General features: G+C 45.6%; 6 non-coding genes across 6 annotated transcripts; all 6 read right to left on the minus strand.

Annotated features, from left to right (window-relative positions):
- Window positions 1-1,250: 1,250 nt before the first annotated feature.
- On the minus strand, window positions 1,251-1,322 carry trnaq-cug (transfer RNA glutamine (anticodon CUG)). The gene has a single exon. It is a non-coding gene; the product is annotated as a tRNA-Gln (tRNA).
- A 1,331-nt stretch (window positions 1,323-2,653) lies between these two features.
- On the minus strand, window positions 2,654-2,725 carry trnaq-cug (transfer RNA glutamine (anticodon CUG)). The gene has a single exon. It is a non-coding gene; the product is annotated as a tRNA-Gln (tRNA).
- Window positions 2,726-6,254: 3,529 nt separating this feature from the next.
- trnaq-cug (transfer RNA glutamine (anticodon CUG)) lies at window positions 6,255-6,326 on the minus strand. Its single transcript has one exon. It is a non-coding gene; the product is annotated as a tRNA-Gln (tRNA).
- A 2,373-nt stretch (window positions 6,327-8,699) lies between these two features.
- trnaq-cug (transfer RNA glutamine (anticodon CUG)) lies at window positions 8,700-8,771 on the minus strand. The gene has a single exon. It is a non-coding gene; the product is annotated as a tRNA-Gln (tRNA).
- Window positions 8,772-11,557: 2,786 nt separating this feature from the next.
- On the minus strand, window positions 11,558-11,629 carry trnaq-cug (transfer RNA glutamine (anticodon CUG)). The gene has a single exon. It is a non-coding gene; the product is annotated as a tRNA-Gln (tRNA).
- Window positions 11,630-13,273: 1,644 nt separating this feature from the next.
- trnaq-cug (transfer RNA glutamine (anticodon CUG)) lies at window positions 13,274-13,346 on the minus strand. The gene has a single exon. It is a non-coding gene; the product is annotated as a tRNA-Gln (tRNA).
- Between the last annotated feature and the right edge of the window lie 8,950 nt (window positions 13,347-22,296).

Raw genomic sequence — 22,296 nt, forward strand, 5'->3', positions numbered from 1 at the left:
TCCTAATGCATTTTGAAAGGACAAATAAGTATCGGACATACACAGTAACTAGTCGGGCCCGAGGGAGTGTCGATGAACAAGGGGGATGCATAGATCCCTGGACGTGGCAGCACAGGTAGATTGTGTTGTTAAGGAGGCATATGGGATGCTTGCATACTTCGGCTGTGGAAAAGAATATCGGAACACGGATGTCGTGTTACAACCTTTACAAACACTGGTTCGGCCACGGCTGGATTACTGTGTGCAGTTCTGGTCAGCACACTGTGAGCAGGATGTGATAGTACTGGAGAGGGAGCAGAGGAGGTTCACCAGGATGATGCTGGAATGAAGCATTTCAGTTAGAATAAGATACCGGGGCTGTTTTCCCTGGAGCGGTGGAGATTGAGTGGTGACCTGACAGAGGTGGGCAAATTTATGAGGAGCAGCAATATGGAAGATGGAGAGGATCTTCCTTCTCATGGTTGTTGTGTCCAAAACAACAGGTGTTTGACCTGAAACCTTCGGTCTGTTCACTTCCCACAGGTGCTTCCTCACCTGCTGAGTATTTGCAGTATTTTATGTGTTTACTATTAATGTATCAAAGCCCCGCAGTCTACCGCTGAGGAACGTGTAGTTGTACTTTCTGTAGAAACACCACAACAGTCTGGAACTCTTTGGGAAAGCCTGGAGGTGTCTCCAGTCGTGGTCAGAGTCCAGATCCCTGAGTGTTGACTTGTTGTTTACAAATGTACACTTGGTTCATCAGAGTGTTCAGCAAAACACTGTTGTTCACAATTCCGGACCGTACCCGCAGTAAGCACGACTTCTGCTGATTAACAGGCACAAGGGGCATAAACATCAAGAATAAACCAGGCCTTTCAGTGTTGGATGTTCAAAACTTTTCGAGAGCTGACTCAGCAGCAGTAAGTTTCCATACAAATTTGAACTCCGATCGCTGTATTCAAAGCCCAGAATACTCACCATTACACCATGGAACCTGCACACGCTCAGTCAATGCCACTCCATCTACCCACCATCAGACCCCCTCATTCCAGCTGGAGGGGCTTGTCACCGAATGTAAACTTTTTTCAAACCAAGAATGAACGAACTCAGCCAAGGACGGAGCAATCTCAGGACGCATGGAGATGGACTGAGACCTTGGATGAAACGAATGGCAGGGAAAGCTCAGATGGCTGCTTTGCTTCCTCAAAAGTTCGGAGACACAACCTCTGGATGCACCCGCAAGGGCAGCACCGCACTTGACAGCAAACAGGTTCCACCGAGATTTGAACTCGGATCGCTGGATTCAGAGTCCAGAGTGCTCACCATTACAGCATGGGACCACAGCAAATGCTGACTGATTTTCCTGGCCCAACCTGTGCACTTGGGCTGAAGTAGCAAGTAACTTCTCTCCTTGTTCTTACTTGTCCATTCAGCTGAAGAGGTTTAGCAAGTTACTGTGAGGGAAATTATTGAAAGAATTTCTGGAGGCAATCAGTGACAGTGGTGTACCACAAGGACTGGTGCTGGGACCTTGGCGTCTGTGATGTACATTCATGAGTTGGATGTGACTGTTAAGTGTGATTAGCAAGTTGAAAGGTGAGAATAAAGTCTCTCGTTTTGTAGATAGTGAGTGGATTCTCTCCGCTTGCAGCGGGATGTGGATCAGCTGAAATGTTGGGTGGTATATTGCTGCATGGAATTTAGTCCTCACAGCTGAAAAGTAATTCATTTTGAAAGGACAAACAGGGATGTCACATATACAGTAAATTGTCGGCACCGAGGGAGTGTCGATGAGCAAGTGGCTTTCATAGATCCTTGGAAATGGCAGCACGTAGACACGGTGCTGATTGAGGGTTATGGGTTGCTCACATTCATCGGCTGTGGAAAAGCATATCAGAAGAGGAATGTCGTGTTACAATTTTAGTAAACACTGGTTCGGCCACGGCTGGAGTTCTGCGTACAGTTGTGGTCACCACACTGTGAGCAGGGTGTGATAGTGCTGGAGATGGAGCAGAAGAGGTTCATCAGGTAGTTGCTGGAATGAAGCATTTCAGTTAGAATGAGATACTATGTCTGTTCTCCCTGCAGAGGTGGCGGCTGAGGGGTGACCTGACAGAGGGGGCCAAAATTATGAGGAGTAGCAACATGGTAGGTGTTGAGAATCTTAGTCGTGGTGTGTAAAACAAGAGTACATATATTTAAAGTGAGAGGGAGGCGATTAAGGGAAGCTGAGCAGGATTTTCTTCCCTCAGAGGGTGGTTGCCATCTGGAACTCTCGCTGAGGGATAGGTGCAGGTTGGTTCTGCCACAACATTTAAGGAGCATTGAGACAAGCAAATGAATCGCCAAGGCCTGTAAATATGCAGACGAAATGTCGCGAAATGGGGCGTGGAAAGATGAGTACAGAGGTCAGCACGGACACGGTTGGCCGATGGCGTCTCCTCGCATGGATGTGAATCAACAGGTTACATCCAGAGACGGGATTCTGTTCTGGTGCACGTAGTTAACCAGAGCGCTCAGCAAAACACTGCTGTTCACAACTCCGGACCACAGCAGCTGCGAGCAAGTCTTCTGTTGATTTACCAGCATAAAGGGCGTAAACATCAAGAATAATCCCAGCCTTTCAACCTTGGATGTTCAAAATTTTTCGAAAGCTGACTCAGCAGCAGTAAGGTTCCACCGAGATTTGAACTCGGATCGCTGGATTCAGAGTCCAGAATGCTCACCATTACACCATGGAACCACAGAAAATGCTGACTGATTTTCCTAGACCTACCTGTATACTTGGGCTGAAGCAGAAAGTAACTTCTCTCCTTGTTCTTACTGGCCGATTTATCTGATGAGGTTTAGCAAATTTCTATGAGGGAATTCATTGAAAGGAATTCTGGAGGACAGGATTTATTTGAACTTGGCAGGTCAAATATATCTTAGATATGGTCAGGATGGCGTTGTGTTTGGGAAATCGTTTGTCATTAATGTGAATGAATATTTCAAAGAAGTAACTCAGTGCATTGGTGAGGGTAGTTTGGTAGATGGACATTAGAACGACCTTCGACAAGATGCTGCATGTTTGGATCTTGCTGGAATGAAGCATTTCAGTTAGAATGAGAGACTGGGTGTGTTCTCCCTGGAGCGGTGGAGGCTGAGGGGTGACTTGACAGAGGTGGGTAAAATTCTGAGGAGGAGCAATATGGTAGATGGAGAGAATCTTCTTTCTCTTGGTCGGGGTGTCTAAAACAAGAGGTGTTCGACCTCCAACCTTCGCTCTGTTTCACTTCCCCCACGTGCTTCCTGACCTACTGAGTATTTGCAGTACTTTATGTGTTGATTATGAATGTATCAAAGCCCCGCTGTCTGCCGCAGAGGGACGTATAGCTGCACTTTCTGTAGATACACCACAACAGTCTGGAACTCGGTGGGAAATCCTGGAGGTGTCTTCCCGCATGGATGTGAATAAACAGCTTTCATTCCGAGTCCATACCCCTGAGTGTTGACGCTGCTTTTAATACTATCCACTTGGTTCACCAGAGTGCTCAGCAAAACTCTGTTGTTCACAGCTCCGGATCACACCAGCAAGAAGCACTACTTATGCTGATTTACCAGCACAAAGGGCATAAACATGAAGAATAAGCTCAGCCTTTCACTGTTGGATGTTCGATATTTGTTGAAAGTTGACTCAGCAGCAATAAGGTTCCACTGAGATTCGAACTCGGATTGCTGGATTCAAAGCCCAGAGTGCTCACCATTACACCACGGAACAACCACAAATGCTGTCTGCATATCCTAACCCAATCCTGTACACTTGTGCTAATCTGCTCTCCATGTTATGATCAAGGTTACTCTCCAATTCATCTGAAGAGCCTTACCATGTTACCATAAGTGGAATACTGAACGAAATTCAGGAGGACAAGATTTATTTAAACTTGGCAGGTCAGAGATATATTAGGGATGGTCAGTATGGTTTTGTTCTGAGGAAATCCTGTCTTCCTAATGTGATAGACTTTTTCAAAGAAGTATCCCACTGAATTCGTGAGGGCAGTTTTTAAAATAGCTTTCAGTAAGATCTTTGACAAGATATCACATGTTTTTGATGGTCCAAAAGCTTAGAGCTCTTAGGATCCAAGGCAAGTTGGATCCAAAATTCCGTCGGTAACATGAAGCAGGGGGCGGTGGTGAAGAGACTGTTTTCAGATTGACAGACAGTGACCAGTCGTGTAATACAAGGACCGGTGCTGGGTCCCTTGTTGTTTGTCATGTAAATTCATGACTTGGATGTGAGTGTTGGAGTGTGATTACTAAGCTTTCAGGTGAGAGGAAGGTCTCTAGTTTTGTAGATAGCGAATGGATTCTCTCAGGGTAAAGCTGGATTTTGATCAGCTGATAAACGTGGTGGAGTATTGTTGAATGGAATTTAATCCTGACAGGTGGAAAGTGATTCACTTTGAACGAAGTATGGGACGTACACATTAAATAGCCTGGTCCTAGGGACTGTTGATGAACAGGGGGGACGTGGAGGTACAGATCCATCGATCCCAGGAAGTGGCAGCACAGGTAGACAGAGTGGTGAAGAAGAGATATGGAATGCTTGCATTCAACGGCCGTGTAGAAGAATATGGGAACAGGGATGTCGTGTTACAAACTTACCAAACACTAGTTCTGCCAAGGCTAGTGTACTGTGTGTAGTTCTCGTCACCACACTGTGGGCAGGGTGTGATAGTGCTGGACATGGAGAAGAGTAGGTTTACCAGGATGTTGCCGGAATGAAGCATTTCAGTTAGAATGAGAGTCCGGGGCTGTTCTCCCTGGAGCGGAGGAGGCTGAGGGGTGACCTTACAGAGGTGGACAAAAGTAAGAGGAGGATCAATATGGTAGATGGTGATAATTTTCTATCCCTTGGTCGGGGTGTCTAAAACAAGAGGACATATATTTAAAGTGAGAGGGAGGGGATTCAGGGCCGCTGAGTAAGATGTTCTTCATACAGAGAGTGGTTGGAATCTGGAACACTCGCTGAGGGAGTGAAGCACGCTTGTTCTCCCACAACATTTAAGGAGCATTGCGACAAGCAAATGAATCGCAAAGGCCTGGAAATCGACAGACGAAATGTATCTAAATAAGGTGCGGATTGATGAAATACAGAGATAAATGAATCAAAATCATGAATGAAAATCAAACCAGACGAATGGTGTTTGACCTGAATCATTCGCATGGACACGGTGGGCCGAATGGCCTGTTGCTGTTCTGTAGGTTTGCATGAACTGTGAAGTGAGCAGAGGATGAGGAAGAGAGCGCAGAAATGTGACGGGAGCAGTTTGACCTTTTGCTCGGACAATGGTCAGGATACAGATAAAGACTCTCACCTGTGATACTATTTATAATGCATTTGAGGAGCAATTGACCAGCTGAAGAATCTCTTTGCCCCTCAAGGGGAGGAGGGTTTGGACGTCCCGGAGATAAATGAATCAAAATCATGAATGAAAATCAAACCAGGCGAATGGTGTTTGACCAGAATCATTCGCTCGGTTTCACTTCCCACAGATGCTGACTGACCTGCTGAGTAGTTGCAGTATTTTCTGCGTTTATTATGTATGTATCAAAGCCCCGTTGTCTGCCGCTGAGGGACTTGTAGCTGCACTTTCTGTAAAAACACCTTAGCAGTCTGGAACTCGGTGGGAGAGCCTGGAGGTGTCTCACCACCTGGAAGTGAATAAAACGCTTACATCCCGAGACCGGACTCTGTAATTTAACACTGTCCACGTAGTTCTCCAGCGCGCTTACTAAAACACTGCTGTTCACAACTCCGGGCCACACCTGCAGCAGGCACAACTTCTGCTGATTTACTAGCATAATGCGCATAAACATCAAGAATAAACCCAGCCTTTCAACCTTGGATGTTCAAAAAAATTTCGACAGCTGACTCAGCAGTAGTGAGGTTCCACCGAGATTTGAACTGGGATCGCTGGATTCAAAGACAAGAGTGCTCACCATTACATCATGGACCCTGCCCACTCTCAGCCAATGTCACTCCACCTCCCCACCATCAGACCGTCTCATTCCAGCTAGAGTGGATTGTCACCGTACTTAAACATGTTTAAAACTAACAATGAACGAACACAGCCAAGAAGGGAACAATCTTTGGACCCATGGAGTTGGACTGAGACCTTGGATGAAACGAATGGCAGGGAAAGCTCAGATGGCTGCTTTGCTTCATCAGAACTTCGGAGGCATGAACTCTTCATGCATACGCAAGGGCAGCACAACACTTGACAACAAACCGGTTCCAGCGAGATTTGAACTCGGATCGCTGGATTCAGAGTCCAGAGTGCTCACCATTACACCATGGAACCACAGCAAATGCTGACTTATTTTCCTGGCTTAAGCTGTGCACTTAGGCTGAAGGTTTAGCAAGTTACTTTGAGGGAAATTATTGAAAGAAATTCTGGAGGACAGGATTTATTTCAACGTGGCAGGTCAAATATATCTTAGAGATGGTCAGGATGGCTTTGTGTTTGGGTATTCCTGTGTCATTAATGTGAATGAATATTTCAAAGAAGTAACTCAGTGCATTGGTGAGGTTTGTTTGGTAGATGGACATTAGAACGACCTTCGACAAGATGCTGCACATTTTTGCTGGTGCAAACGATTAGAGCTCATAAGATCCAAGGCAAGTTGTGTCCAAAATTCTCTCGATAACATGAGGCAGTGGGTGGAGGTGAAGATATTGTTTTCTGATTGGCAATCGGTTAACAGTGGTGTACCACAATGACCGGTGATAGGATCTTGGTGTCTGTGATTTACATTCATGACTTGGATGTGAGTGTGATTACCAAGTTGGCAGGTGAGAGAAAAGTCTTTTGTTTTGTAAATAGCGAGTGGATTCTCTCCGGCTGTAACTGTATGCGGATCAGCTGAAAAGTTCGGTGGAATATTTGTACATGGTATTTAGTACTGACAGGTGCAAACTGATGCATTTTGAGAGGACAAACAAGGATGTGACATACAGAGTGAATGGCGGGGCCCAAGGGAGTGTCGATAGGAGTCCATAAATCCTTGGAAATGTCAGGACGGTAGACAGTATTCTGAAGGAGGGATATGGGATGTTTGCATTGATCTGGAAAAGAATATAGGGACAGGGATGTCGTGTTACAACTTCAGCAAAAATTGGTTCGGCCACGACTTGTGCACTGTGTGCAGGTCTGGTCACCACACTGTGAGCAGTATGTGATAGGGCGGGAGATGGAGCAGAAGATGTTCACCAGGAAGTTGCTGGAATGAAGAGTTTCAGTTAGAATGAGAGATTGTGTCTGTTTCATGGAACGGAGGAGGCTGAGTTGTGACCTGACAAAGTATGAGGAGGAATATAATGGTAGATGGTGAGGATCGTCTTTCCCTTGCTCGTGGACTGTAAAACAAGAGGTCATACGTTTAAAGTGAGAGTGAGGGGATTCACAGGAGCTGAGCAGGATTTTCTTCACTCAGAGGGTGGTTGGCATCTGGAACTCACGCTGAGGGAGAGGTGCAGAGTGTTTCTGCCACAACATTTAAGCAGCATTGAGACAAGCAATTGAATCACCAAGGCCTGGAAATCTGCAGACGAAATGTGGCGAAATGGGGCGTAGATTGTTGAGTACAGTGATCAGCAGGGATAAGTTTGCCGAAGTGCCTGTTGTTTTTCTGCAAGATTGTACGAACTATGAAGAGAACAGAGGATGGGAAGAGAGTGCAGAAAGGTGACGCCAGCAGTTTGACCTTTAGTCCCGGATACTGGTCAGGATACAGATACAGACTCTCACCTGCAGAACTATTTACAACGCAGATGAGGAGCAACTGACCAGCTGAATGATCTCTTTACTCCACAAGGGGCGAAGGGTTTGGACGTTCCAGAGATAAATGAATCAAAGTCATGAATGAAAATCAAATCTGAAGAAGGGTGTTTGACTTGAAACGTTCGCTCTGTTTCACTTCCAACAGATGCTGCCTGACCTGCTGAATATTTGCAGTATTTTATTTGTTTATTATCCTTGAATCAAAGCCCCATTTTCTGCCACAGGCACGTGCGGCTGCATTTTCTGTAGAAACACCAGAACAGTCTGGGACTCGGTGGGAAACCTGTGAACTCACCCCGCATGTACGTAAATAAACCAGTTAAATTCCGAGACCGGACTAAACCGTAAAAAAACCTTTTACGTTCCGAGACCGGACACAGTCCACTTAGTTCACCAGAGCACTCAATAAAGCACTGCTGTTCACAACTCCGGACCACACTAGCAGCAAGCAAGACTTCTGCTAATTTACCAGCATAAAGAGCATAAACACGAAGTATAATCCCAGATTTTCAAACTTGTGTGTTAAAATTTTTTCTAGAGCTGACTCAGCAGCAGAAAGCTTCCACCGAGATTTGAACTGGGATCGTTTGATTCAACGCCCAGAGTGCTCACCATGGAACCTGCACACCCTCAGTCAATGTCACTGCAGCTCCCCACCATTAGACCGTCTCATTCCAGCTGGAAGGGATTGTCACCGGGTGAAAACTTGGTTCAAACCAAGGATGAACCTTCCCAGCAAAGAAGAGAACTATCACAGTACTCATGGAGTTGGACTGAGACCTTGGATGAAACGAATGGCAGTGAAAGCTCAGATGGCTGCTTTGCTTCATCAAAAGTTCGGATTCACAGCCTTTGCATGCATCCGTATGGGCAGCACAACACTTGACTGTAATCAGGTTCCACCGAGATTTGAACTCGGATTGCTGGATTCAGAGTCCAGAGTGCTCACCGTTACACCATAGAACCACAGCAAATACTGACTGATTTCCCTGGCCCGATCTGTACACTTGAACTGAAGCAGCATGTAACTGCTCTCCTTTTTCTAACAAGATTACTGGCCCATTCATCTGAAGAGGTTTAGCATGTTACTGTGAGGGAAATTATTGAAAGAAATTCTGGAGGACAGGATTTATTTAAACTTGGCAGGTCAAATATATATTAGAGATGGTCAGTATGGCTTTGTGTTATGGAAATCTTATGTCATTAATGTGAATGAATATTTCAAAGAAATAACTAAATGTATTCGTGGGGGTAGTTTGTTATATGGACATTGGGAAGGCCTTTGCCAAGATGCTGCATATTTTTGCTGGTCCTAACGGTCAGAGCTCATCAGATCGAAGGCAAGTTGTGTATAAACTTCTCTAGATAACATGGGACAATTGGTGGAGGTGAAGAGATTGTTTTCTGAGAGGCAATCGTTGAGCAGTGGTGTTCTGGAGTTGTCTCCCCTCATGGATGTGAATAAACTGCTTTCAACCCGAATCCAGACAGTTGACTCTGTCGTTTAACACTGTCCACTTCGTTCACCAGAGCGCTCAGCAAAACACTGTTGTTCTCAACTCCGGACTACACCAGCAGAAAGAACTGCTGCTGCTGATTTACCAGCACAAAGGGCATAAACATGAAGAATGAGCTCAGCCTTCAATGTACGATGTTTGACATTTGTTGACAGCTCTACTCAGCAGCAATAAAGTTCCACCGAGATTCGAACTCGGATCGCTGGATTCAAAGCCCAGAGTGCTCACCATTACACCATAGAAGCACAAAAACTGCCGAATGCATTTCCTGGTCTAATACTGTACACTTCTGCTGAATCTTCTCTCCATGTTATGATCAAGATTACTCTCCGAATTCATGCGAAGAGCGTTACCATGATACCATAAGTGGAATATTGAACGAAATTCAGGAGGACAAGATTTATTTAAACGTGGCAAGTCAGAGATATACTAGGGATGGCCAGTATGGTTTTGTTGTTAGAAAATCCCGTATTTGTAATGTGATAGACTTTTTCAAAGAAGTATCCCAGAGAATTCGTGAGGGAAGTTTAGTAGATAGCCTTTAGGTCTTTGATAAGGTGGCACATGTGTTTGATGGTCCAAACATCTAAAGGTCATGGGGTCATAGGCAATTTGGATCCAAAATTGCCTCGGTAACATGTGGCAGGGGGTGGTGATGAAGAATTGTTTTCTGATTGGCACCAGTCGTGTACCACAAAGACAGGTGCAGTTACCATCGTTGATTGTGATGTACATTCATGATTTGGATTACTAAGTTTGCAGGTGAGAGAAAAGTCTCTCGTTTTGTATATAGCGAATTTATTCTCTCCGGCTACCGATGGATATTGATCTGCTGATAAGCCGGATCGGGTATCGGTGAATTTAATTTAATCCTGACAGTGGCAAAGTGATGTATTTTGAAAGGACAAACAGGGATGGGACATACTCAGTAAATGGTCGGGTTCTTGGGAGGGTTGATGAATAAGCGGGACTTTGAGGTACTGATCAATCGATCCCTATAAGTGGCAGCACAGGCAGACAGTGTGGTGAATTAGGGATATGGAACGATTGCATTCATCGGCCGTGTGGAAGAATATGGGAGCAGTAATGTCGTGTTACAAATTTACCAAAACTGGGTCGGCCACGGCTGGAGGACTGAGTGCAGTTCTGGTCACCACACTGTGGGCAGGATGTGATAGTGCTGGAGAGTGAGCAGAGAAGGTTCACCAGGATGTTGCAGGAATGAAGCATTTCAGTTACAATGAGAGACCGGGGTTGATCTCCCTGGAGTGGAGGAGACTGAGGGGTGACTTGACAGAGCTGGACAAAATTAAGAGGAGGATCAATATGGTAGATGGTAAGATTCGTCTTTCTCTTGGTCGGGGTGCCAAAAACAAGAAGACATATATTTAAAGTAAGAGGGAGGCGATTCAGAGAAATTGAGCAGGATTTTATTCATCTGGAGAAGGAATCTGGAACTCGCGCTGAGGGGGAGGAGCAGTCGTGCTCTGATACAACATTGAAGGAACATTAAGATAAGCAATTGAATCGACAAGGCCTGGAAATATACAGACCAAATGTAACTAAAAGGGGTGTGGATTGATGAGTACAGAGGACAGCATAGACACGGTAGGCCGAATGGCCTGTTGCTGGTCTGTGGGATTGTATGAACTGTAAAGTGAACAGAGGATGAGGAAGAAAGTGCAGAAAGGTAAGGGGAGCAGTTTGACCGTTAGCCCTGGACAGTGGTCAGGATAGAGATAAAGATTCTCACCTGTAAAACTATTTATAATGCAGGTTGAGGAGCAACTGACCAGCTGAAGTATCTCTTTACCCCTCAAGGGGCCAATGATTTGGACCATAAACATGAATAATAAGCCAGGACTTTCAATGTTGGATGCTCAAAATTTGTTGACAGCTGACTCAGTAGCAATAAGGTTCCACGGAGATTTGATTTGGGATCGCTGGATTCAAAGCCCAGAGTGCTCACCATTACACCATGGAACCTGCACACCCTCAGCAATGTCACTCTACCTCCCCAACATCAGACCTTCTCATTCCACCTGGAGGGGCTTGTTACCAGGTGTAAACTTGTTTCAAACCAAGGTACTCAGCCAAGAAGGGAGAAATCTCTGACCCATGGAGTTGGACTGAGACCTTGGATGAAACGAATTCAGGGAAAGATCCGATGGCTGCTTTGCTTCATCAAAAGTTCAGAGGCACAAACTCTGGACAGCACCAGACTTGACAGCAAACAAGTTCCACCGAGATTTGAACTCGGATCGCTGGATTCAGAGTCCAGAGTGCTCACCATTACACCATGGAACCACAGCAATTGCAGACTGATTTTCCTGGCCAAACCTGTGCACTTGGGCTGAAGTAGCAAGTAAATTCTCTCCTTGTTCTTACCGGACCATTCATCTGAAGAGGTTTAGCAAGTTACTGTGAGGGAAATTATTGAAAGAATTTCTGGAGGCAATCAGTGACAGTGGTGTACCACAAGGACTGGTGCTGGGACCTTGGTGTCTGTGAAGTACATTCATGACTTGGATGTGAGTGTTAGAGTGTGATTACCAAGTCAGCAGGTGAGAGTAAAGTCTCCCGTTTTTTTAGATAGCGAGTGGATTCTCTCTGTCTGCAGCGGGATGAGGATCAGCTGAAAGTTGGGTGGTATATTGGTGCATGGAATTTAGTCCTGACAGGTGAATAGTGATTCATTTTGAAAGAACAAACAAGGATGTCACATATACAGTAAATCGTCGGGCCCGAGGGAGTGTTGATGAGCAAGTGGCGTTCATAGATCCTTGGAAATGGCAGCACGGTAGACAGTGCGCTGAATGAAGGTTATGGGAATCTTACATTCATCGGTGTGGAAAAGCATATCGGAACAGGGATGCCGGGTTACAACTTTATCAAACACTGGTTCAGCCACGGCTGGCGTACTGTGTACAGTTGTGGTCAGCACACTGTGAGCAGGGTGTGATAGTGCTGGAGAGGAAGGAGACGAGTTTTATAAGGTATGCTGGAATGAAGCATTTTAATTGGAATGAGAGACAAGGACGGTTCTTCCTCAAGAGTTGTGAGGCTGAAGGGTGGCCAGACAAAGTTGGGTAAAATTATGAGGAGGAGCAATATGGTAGATGGAGGGAATCTTCTTTCTCTTGGTCGGGGTGTATAAAACAAGAGGTTATACATTTAAAGTGAGAGGGAGGGGACTCACGGGAGCTAAGCAGGATTTTCGTCACTCAGAGGGTGGTTGGCATCTGGAACTCGCGCCGAGGGATAGGTGCAGGCTGGTTCTGCCGCAAAATTTAAGGAGCATTGAGACATAGCGTGGCCAAATAGGGCGTGGATTGATGAGTACAGAGGTCAGCATGGACAAGGTTGGCCGATGGCGTCTACTCGCATGGACGTGAATAAACAGGTTACATCTCGAGGCAGGACTCTGTTGTTTGTCCACTTATTTCACCAGAACGCTCAGCAAAACACTGCTGTTCACAACTCCGGACCACACCGCAGCAAGGAAGACTTCTGCTGATTTACCAGTATAAAGGGCGTAAACATCAAGAATAATCCCAGCCTTTCAACCTTGGATGTTGAAAATGTTTCGACAGCTGACTCAGCAGTAGTGAAGTTCCACCGAGATTTGAAATGGGATAGCTGGATGTAAAGCTGGAGTGCTCACCATTACATCATGGAACCTGCGCACTATCAGTCAGTCACTCCACCTCCCCAACATCAGACCGTCTTATTCCAGCTGGCGTGGATTGTCACCGTATGTAAACATGTTTCAAACTAAGAATAAAAGAACTCAGCCAAGAAGGCACAATCTCGGGACCCATGCTGTTGGACTGAGACCTTCGATGAAACGAATGGCAGGGAAAGCTCAGATGGTTGCTTTGCTTCATCAAAGCTTCAGAGGCATGAACTCATCATGCATCCACAAGGGCAGCACAACACTTGACTGCAAACCGGTTCCACCGAGATTTGAACTCGGATCGCTGGATTCAGAGTCCAGAGTGCTCACCATTACACCCATGGAACCACATCAAATGCTGTCTTATTTTCCTGGCCCACCTGTGCACTTGAGCTGAAACAGCAAGTAACTTCTCTCCTTGTTCTTACTGGAGCATTCATCTGAAGAGGTTTAGGAACTTAAATTGAGGGAAATCATTGAAAGAAATTCTGGAGGACAGGATTTATTTGAACTTTGCAGGTCAAGTATATCTTAGAGATGGTGAGGATGGCTTTATGTTTGGGAAATTCTGTGTCATTAATGTGAATGAATATTTCAAAGAATTAACTCATTGCATTGGTGAGGGTGGTTTGTTAGATGGACATTAGAACGTCCTTCGACAAGATGCTGCACATTTTTGCTGGTGCAAACGATTAGAGCTCATAAGATCCAAGGCAAGTTGTGTCCAAAATTCTCTCGATAACATGAGGCCGTTGGTGGAGGTGAATATATTTTTTTCTGATTGGCAATCGGTGAACAGTGGTATACCACAAGGACCGGTGATGGCATCTTGGTTTCTGTGATTTACATTCATGACTTGGATGTGAGTGTTAGAGTGTGATTGCCAAGTTGGAAGGTGAGAGAAAAGTCTTTCGTTTTGGAGATAGCGAGTGGATTGTCTCTGGCTGCAGCTGTATGTGGATCAGATGAAAAGGTGGGTGGAATATTGGTGCATGGAATTTAATCCTGACAGGTGCAAAGTGATGCATTTTGAAAGGATAAACAAGGATGGGACATCCACAGTGAATGGTGGGGCCCAAGGGAATGTCGATGGGAGTCAATAGATCCTTGGAAATGACAGAACGGCAGACAGTGTGCTGAAGGATGAATATTGGAAACTAACATTCATCGGCTGTGGAAAAGAATATAGGAAAAGGGATGCCGTGTTACAACTTTAGCCAACACTGTTTCGCCCACGACTAGTGTACTGTGTGCAGGTCTGGTCACCACACTGTGAGCAGGATGTGATAGTGCGGGAGAGGGAGCAGAAGAGGTTCACCAGGATGTTGCTGGAATGAAGAGTTTCAGTTAGAATGAGAGACTGGGTCTGTTCTCCATGGAGAGGAGGAGGCTGAGGGATGACCTGACAGAGGTGGACAAAAGTATGAGGAGGAGCAATATGGTAGATGGTAAGAATCGTCTTTCTCTTGCTCGTGGACTGTAAAAGAAGAGGTCATACATTTAAAGTGAGAGGGAGGGGATTCACGGGAGCTGAGCAGGATTTTCTTCACTCAGAGGGTGGTTGGCGTCTGGAACTCACGCTGAGGGAGAGGTGCAGGCTGTTTCTGCCACAACATTTAAGGAGTATTGACACAAGAAATTGAATCACCAAAGGTTGGAAATGTGGCGAAAAGGGGCGTAGATTGTTAAGTACAGTGGTCAGCAGGGACAATTTTGCCGAAGTGTCTGTTGCTTTTCTGTAGGATTGTATGAAATGTGAAGTGAACAGAGGATGGGGAAGTGGTGGAGAAGGTTGACGGCAGCAGTTTGACCTTTAGCCCCGGATACTGCTCAGGATACAGATACAGACTCGTACCTGTAAAATTATTACAATGCAGATGAGGAGCAACTGACCAGCTGAATAATCTCTTTACCCCACAAGGGGCGAGGGATTTGGAAGTTCCAAAGATAAATGAATCAAAATCATGAATGAAAATCAAATCTGACGAAGGGTGTTTGACCTGAAACGTTCTCTCTCTCTTTCACTTCCAACAGATGCTGCCTGATCTGCTGTGTATTTGCAGTATTTTATCTGTTTATTATCTCTGCATCAAAGCCCCGTTGTCTGCCATTGAGGCACGTGCCGCTGCATTTTCTGTAGAAACACCACAACAGTCTGGGTCTCGGTGGGAAACCTATGGCTTCACCCCGCATGGACGTGAATAAACCGGTTACATTCCGAGACCGGACTAAACCGGAATAAATCGGTTACAACCTGAGACCGAACACTGTCCACGTCGTTCACCAGAGCGCTCATTAAAACAATGCTGTTCACAACTCCGGACCACACTAGCAGCAAGCAAGACTTCTTCTGATTTACCAGCATAAACGATATAAACATGAAGAATAATCCCCGCCTTTCAACCTTTGGTGTTCAAAGTTTTTCGAGAGCTGACTCAACAGCAGCAAGCTCCACCGAGATTAGAACTGGGATCGTTTTATTCAAAACCCATAGTGCTTACCATGGAACCTGCACAACCTCAGTCAATGTCACTGCAGCTCCCCACCATTAGACCGTCTCATTCCAGCTGGAAGGGTTTGTCACCGGGTGGAAACTTGTTTCAAACCAAGAATGAACATTCTCAGCCAAGAAGAGAACGATCTCAGGACTCATGGCGTTGGACTGAGACCTTGGATGAAACAAATAGCAGGGAAAGCTCAGATGGCGGGTTTGCTCCATGAAAAGTTCGGATTCACAGCCTTTGCATGGATCCGTATGGGCAGCACAACACTTGACTGCAAGCAGGTTCCACCGAGATCTGAACTCGGATCGCTGGATTCAGAGTCTAGAGTGCTTACTATTACACCATAGCACCACAGCAAATGCTGACTGATTTACCTGGCCCAATCTGTACACTTGGGCTGTAGCAGCATGTAACTGCTCTCCTTTTTCTAACAAGATTACTGTCCCATTCATCTGAAGAGGTTTAGTATGTTACTATGCGGGAAATTGTTGAAAGAAATTCTGGAGGACAGGATTTATTTAAACTTGGTAGGTCAGAGATATATTAGGGATGGCCAGTATAGTTTTGTCCTTAGTAAATCCCGTCTTTATAATGTGATAGACTTTTTCAAAGAAGTATCCCAGTGAATTCGTGAGGGCAGTTTAGTAGATAGCCTTTAGTCAGGTCTTTTATAAGATGGAACATGTGTTTGATGGTCCAAAAATTTAGAGCTCAGAGGATCCAAGGCAATTTGGATCCAAAATTGCCCAGTAACCTGAGGCAGGGAGTGGTGGTGAAGAGATTGTTTTCTGATTGGCACACAGTGACCAGTTGTCTACCACAAGGACAGGTGCAGGTACCCTCGTTGATTGTGAAGTACATTCATGATTTGTATGTGCGTGTTGGAGTGTCATTACTAAGTTTTCAGGTGACAGAAAAGTCTCTTGTTTTGTATATAGTGAATGTATTCTCTCCGGCTACAGCTGGATATTGATCTACTGATAAGACGGATGGGTATTGAATGGAATTTAATTCTGACAGGTGCAAAGTGATGCATTTTGAAAGTACAAACAAGCATGGGACCTACACAGTAAATGGTCGGGTCCTTGAGAGGGTTGATGAACAAGCGGTACGTTGAGGTAAAGATCCATGGATCCCTAGAAATGGCAGCACAGGTAGACAGTGTGGTGAATAAGGGATATGGGATGATTGCATTCATCGGCCGTGTGGAAGAATATCGGAGCAGTAATGTTCAGTTACAACTTTACCAAATACTGGGTCGGCCACGACTGGAGGACTGTGTGCAGTTCCTGCCACCACACTCTGGGCAGGATGTGATAGTGCTGGAGAGGTAGCAGGGAAGGTTCACCAGGATGTTGCAGCAATGAAGCATTTCAGTTGCAATGAGAGACCAGGGCTGATCTCCCTGGAGCGGAGGAGACTGAGGGGTGACTTGACAGAGGTGAACAAAACTAATGGGAGGATGAATATGGTAGATGGTAAGAATCGTCTTTCTCTTGGTCGGGGTGCCTAAAACAAGAGGATATATATTTAAAGTGAGAGGGAGGCGATTTAGAGAAATTGAGCAGGATTTTCTTCATTTGGAGAAGGAATCTGGAACTCACGCTGAGGGGGATGAGCAGGTGGGTTCTGCCACAACATTGAAGGAACATTAAGATAAGCAATTGAATCGCCAAGGCCTGGAAATCTACAGACCAAATGTAGCTAAACGGGGTGTGGATTGATGAGTACAGAGGACAGCATAGACACGGTGGGCCGAATGGCCTGTTGCTGGTCTGTAGGATTGTATGAACTGTAAAGTGTACAGAGGATGAGGAAGAAAGTGCAGAAAGGTGAGGGAAGTTTGACCTTTAGCCCTGGAAGTGGTCAGGATAGAGATAAAGACTCTCACCTGTAAAACTATTTATAATGCAGTTGAGGAGCAACTGACCAGCTGAAGAATGCTTTACCCCTCAAGGGGCCAATGATTTGGATCATAAACACGAAGAATAAGCCAGGCCTTTCAATGTTGGATGGTCAAAATCTGTTGACAGCTGACTCAGTAACAATAAGGTTCCACGGAGATTTGAATTGGGATCGCCGGATTCAAATCCCAAGTGCTCACCATTACACCATGGAACCTGCACACCCTCAGCAATGTCACTCCACTTCCCAACCATCAGACTTTCTCATTCCAGCTGGAGCAGCTTGTCACCAGGTGTAAACTTGTTTCAAACCAAGATTGAAGGAACTCAGCCAAGAAGAGAACAACCTCTGACCCATGGAGTTGGACTGAGACCTTGGATGGAACGAATGGCGGGGAAAGCTCAGATGGCTGCTTTGCTTCTTCAAAACTTCGAAGGCGCAAACTCTGCATGCATCCGCAAGGGCAGCACAACACAGGACAGTGAACAGGTTCCACCGAGATTTGAACTCTGATAGCTGGATTCAGAGTCCAGAGTTCTCGCCATTACACCATGGAACCACAGCAAATGCTGACTGATGTTCATGGCCTAACCTGTACACTTGGGCTGAAGCAGCAAGTAACTTCTCTCCCTGTTCTTACTGGCCCATTCATCTGAAGAGATTTAGCAAGTTACTATGAGGGAATTATTGAAATAAAATCTGAAGCACAGGATTATTTAAAACTTAGCAGATCAAAGATATCTTAGGGATGCTCAAGATTGCTTTGCTTTTGGGAAATCCTGTGTCATTCATGTTAATGAATATTTCAAAGAAGCAACTAAGTGCATTGTGGAGGGAAGTTTGCTAGATGGACTTTAGAACGACGATAGACAAGATGCTGCATATTGTTGCTGGTCCAAACGGTTAGAGCTCATCAGATCCAAGGTAAGTTGTGTCCAAAATTCTCTCGATAACACGAGGCAGTGGATGGAGGTGAATATAATGATTTCTGATTGGCAATCCGTAACCAGTGGTTTACCAAAAGGACCGGAGCTGGGTCCTTGGTGTCTCCGATGTACATTCATGATTTGTATGTGAGTATTAGAGTGTGATTACCAAGTTTGGCAGGTGAAAGAAAAGTCTCTCGTTTTGTAGAGATCGAGTGGGTTCTCTCCGGCTGCAGCTGGATGTGGATCAGCTGAAAAGTTGAGTGGTATATTGGTCATGGAATGTATTTCTGACAGGTGAATAGTGATTCATTTTGAAAGGACAAACAAGGATGTCATTTCTACAGTAAATGGTCGAGCCAGAGGGAGTGTAGATGAGCAAGTGGACTTTATAGATCCTTGGAAATGGCAGCACGGTAGACAGTGTGCTGAATCAGGGTTATGGAATGCCTATATTCATCGGCTGTGGAAAAGAATATCAGAACAGGGATGTCATGTCTCAACTTTAGCAAACACTGGTTCGGCCACAATTGGAGTACTGTGTACAGTTGTGGTCACCACACTGTGAGCAGGGTGTGATACTGCTGGAGAAGGAGCAGAAGAGGTTCATCAGGTAGTTGCTGGAATGAAGCATTTCAGTTGGAATGAGAGACTAGGTCAGTTCTCCCTGGAGAGGTGGAGGCTGATGGGTGGCCTAAAAGCTGGATAAAATTATGAGGAGGCGCAATATGGTAGATGGAGGAATCTTCTTTCTCTTGGTCGGGGAATGTCAAACAAGAGCTCATACATATAAAGTGAAATGGAGGGAATTCACGGGAGCTAAGCAGGATTTTCTTCACTCAGACGGTGGTTGGCTTCTGGAACTCGCGCTGAGGTAGGTTGGTTCTGCCACAATATTTAAGGAACATTGAGACAAGGAAGTGAATCACCAAGGCCTGGAAATCTACAGATCAAATGTGGCCAAAAAGGGCGTGGATAGATGAGTACAGAGGTCAGCATTGACACAGTTGGCCGAAGGGCCTGTTGCTGTTCTGAAGGATTGTATGAACTGTGAAATAAACAGAGGATGGGGAAGAGAGTGCAGAGGTTTTCAGGTGTTTGAGCTGAAACGCTTGCTCTGTTTCACTTCCCACAGATGCTGCCTGACCTGCTGAGTATTTGCAGTATTTTCTGTGTTTATTATGAATGTATCAAAGCCCCGCTGTCTGCCGCTGAGGAACCTGCAGTTGCATTTTGTGCTGAAAAACAATTACAGTCAGGAACTCGGTGGGAAAGCCTCGAGGTGTCTCCCCTTATGGAAGGGAATAAACTGCTTTAATCACAAGTACAGACCCCTGAGAATTGACTCTGTTTTTAACCAATGTCCACTTGGTTCATCAGAGAGCTCAGTAAAACACTGCTGTTCACATCTCTCGAGCGGACCAGCAGCAAACACGATTCTACAGCTTTCCCAGCACAAAAACCATAAACATGAAGAAAAAGCCAGGCCTTTCAATAGTGGATGTTCAAAATTTGTTGGCAGCTGACTCAGCAGCATAAGGTTCTAACGAGATTTGCTCGGATCGCTGGATTCAAAGCCCAGAGTGCTCACCATTACAGCACGGAACCTGCACACCCTCAGTCAGTGTCACTCCATCTCCCCGCTATCAGAGCGGCTCATTCCAGCTGGAGGGGCTTGTCACCGTATGGAAACTTGTTTCAAACCAAGAGCGAACGAACTCAGCCAAGAAGGGAACAATCTCAGGACCCATGGAGTTGGACTGAGAACTTGGATGAAACGAATGGCAGGGAAAGCTCAGATGGATGCTTTGCTTCATCAAAAATTCGGAGGCCGAAACTCTGCATGCATCCGCAAGGACAGCACCACACTTGACAGCAAACCGGTTACACCGTGATTTGAAATCGGATAGCTGGTTACAGAGTCCAGAATGCTCACCATTACACCATGGAACCACAGCAAATGCTGACTGAATTTTCTGGCCCAACCTGTACACTTGGGCTGAAACAGCAAGTAACTTCTCTCCTTGTTCTTACTGGCCCATTCATCTGAAGAGGTTTAGCAAGTTATAATGAGGGAAATCATTGAAAGAAATTCCGGAGAACAGGATTTACTTAAACTTGGAAGGTCAAAGATATCTCAGAGATGGTCAGTATGGCTTTGTCTTTGCGAAATCGTTTGTCATTAATGTGAATAAATACTTGAAAGAAGTATCTGAGTGCAATCTTGAGGGTAGTTTGTTGGATGGTCATTGGGAAGGCCTTTGACCAGATGCGGCACATATTTGCTGGTCGAAAAGTTTAGAGCTCATAAGACACAGAGAAATTTGGGTCCAACATGCTCTCGGTAACATGAGGCAGGTGGTGGTGGTGAATAGGATGTTTTCTGATTGGCAGTCGGTGACGAGTGTTGGAGCATAAGAACCGGCGCTGGGAAAGATGGTGTCAGTTATATACATTCATGAATTGGATGTGAGAGTTGGACTGCGATTACAAAGTTTTCAGGTGAGAGAATAGTCTCTCGGTTTGTAGATAGGAAGTGGATTCTCTCCGGCTGAAGCTGGATGTGGATCAACTAAAACGTTGGGTGGAATATTGCTGCATGGAATCTAATCTTGATGCATTTTGAAATAACAAATAAGTTTGGGACTTACACAGTAAGTAGTCGGGCCCGAGGGAGTGCCGATGAACAAGGGGGATGCATAGATCCCTGGACGTGGCAGCACAGGTAGATTGTGTGGTTAAGTAGGCATATGGGATGCCTGCATTCTTCGGCAGTGGAAAAGAATATCGGAACACGGATGTCGTGATACAACTTTTACAAACACTGGTTCGGCCACGGCTGGATTACTGTGTGAAGTTCTGGTCAGCACACTGTGAGCAGGATGTGATAGTACTGGAGCGGGAGCAGAGGAGGTTCACCAGGATGTTGTTGGAATGAAGCATTTCAGTTAGAATGAGATACCGGGGCTGTTCTCCCTGGAGGAGTCTGAGGGGTGACCTGACAGAGGTGGGCAAAATTATGAGGAGCAGCAATATGGAAGATGGAGAGAATCTTCCTTCTCATGGTCGTGGTGTCCAAAAGAAAAGGTGCTTGACCTGAAACCTTCGCTCTGTTTAACTTCCCACAGGTGCGTCCTCGCCTGCTGAGTATTGGCAGTATTTTCTGTGTTGATTATGAATGTATCAAAGCCCCGCTCTCTGCCGCTGAGGGACGTGTATTTTCACTTTCTGTTGAAACATCACAACAGTCTGGAACTCGGTGGGAAAGCCTGGAGGTGTCTCCGCTCATGGATGTGAATAAACTGCTTTCATCCCGAGTCCAGACCCCTGAGTGTTGACTCTGTTGTTTAACTTTGTCCACTTGGTTCATCACCGTGCAGAGCAGAACACTGTTGTTCACAACTTCGGATCGGACCGGCAGCAAACACGACTTCTGTTGATTAACAGGCACAAAGGACATAAATATCAAGAATAAGCCGGGCCTTTCAATGTTGGATGTTCAAAATTCTTCTAGAGCTGACTCAGCGGCAGTAAGGTTCCATCGAGATTTGAACTCCGATCGCTGTGTTCAACGCCCAGAGTACTCACCATTACACCAGGGAACCTGCACACACTCAATCAATGTCACTCCATCTCCCCACCATCAGAATCCCTCATTCCAGCTGGAGTGGCTTGTCACCGAATGTAAACTTGTTTCAAACCAAGAATGAACGAACACAGCCAAGAAGGGAGCAATCTCCGGACCCGTGGAGTTGGACTGAGACATTGGATGAAACGAATGGCAGGGAAAGAACCAATGGCTGCTTTGCTTCATCAAAAGTTCAGAGGCACAAACCCAGAATGCATCCGCAAGGATAGCACCACACTTGACAGCAAATAGGTTCCACCGAGATTTGAAGTCGGATCGCTGGAATCAGAGTCCAGAGTGCTCACCATTACACCATAACAAATACTGACTGATTT

Source organism: Pristis pectinata, chromosome 37, assembly GCF_009764475.1.
Source record: "Pristis pectinata isolate sPriPec2 chromosome 37, sPriPec2.1.pri, whole genome shotgun sequence".
In the NCBI taxonomy this organism is placed as follows: domain Eukaryota; kingdom Metazoa; phylum Chordata; class Chondrichthyes; order Rhinopristiformes; family Pristidae; genus Pristis; species Pristis pectinata.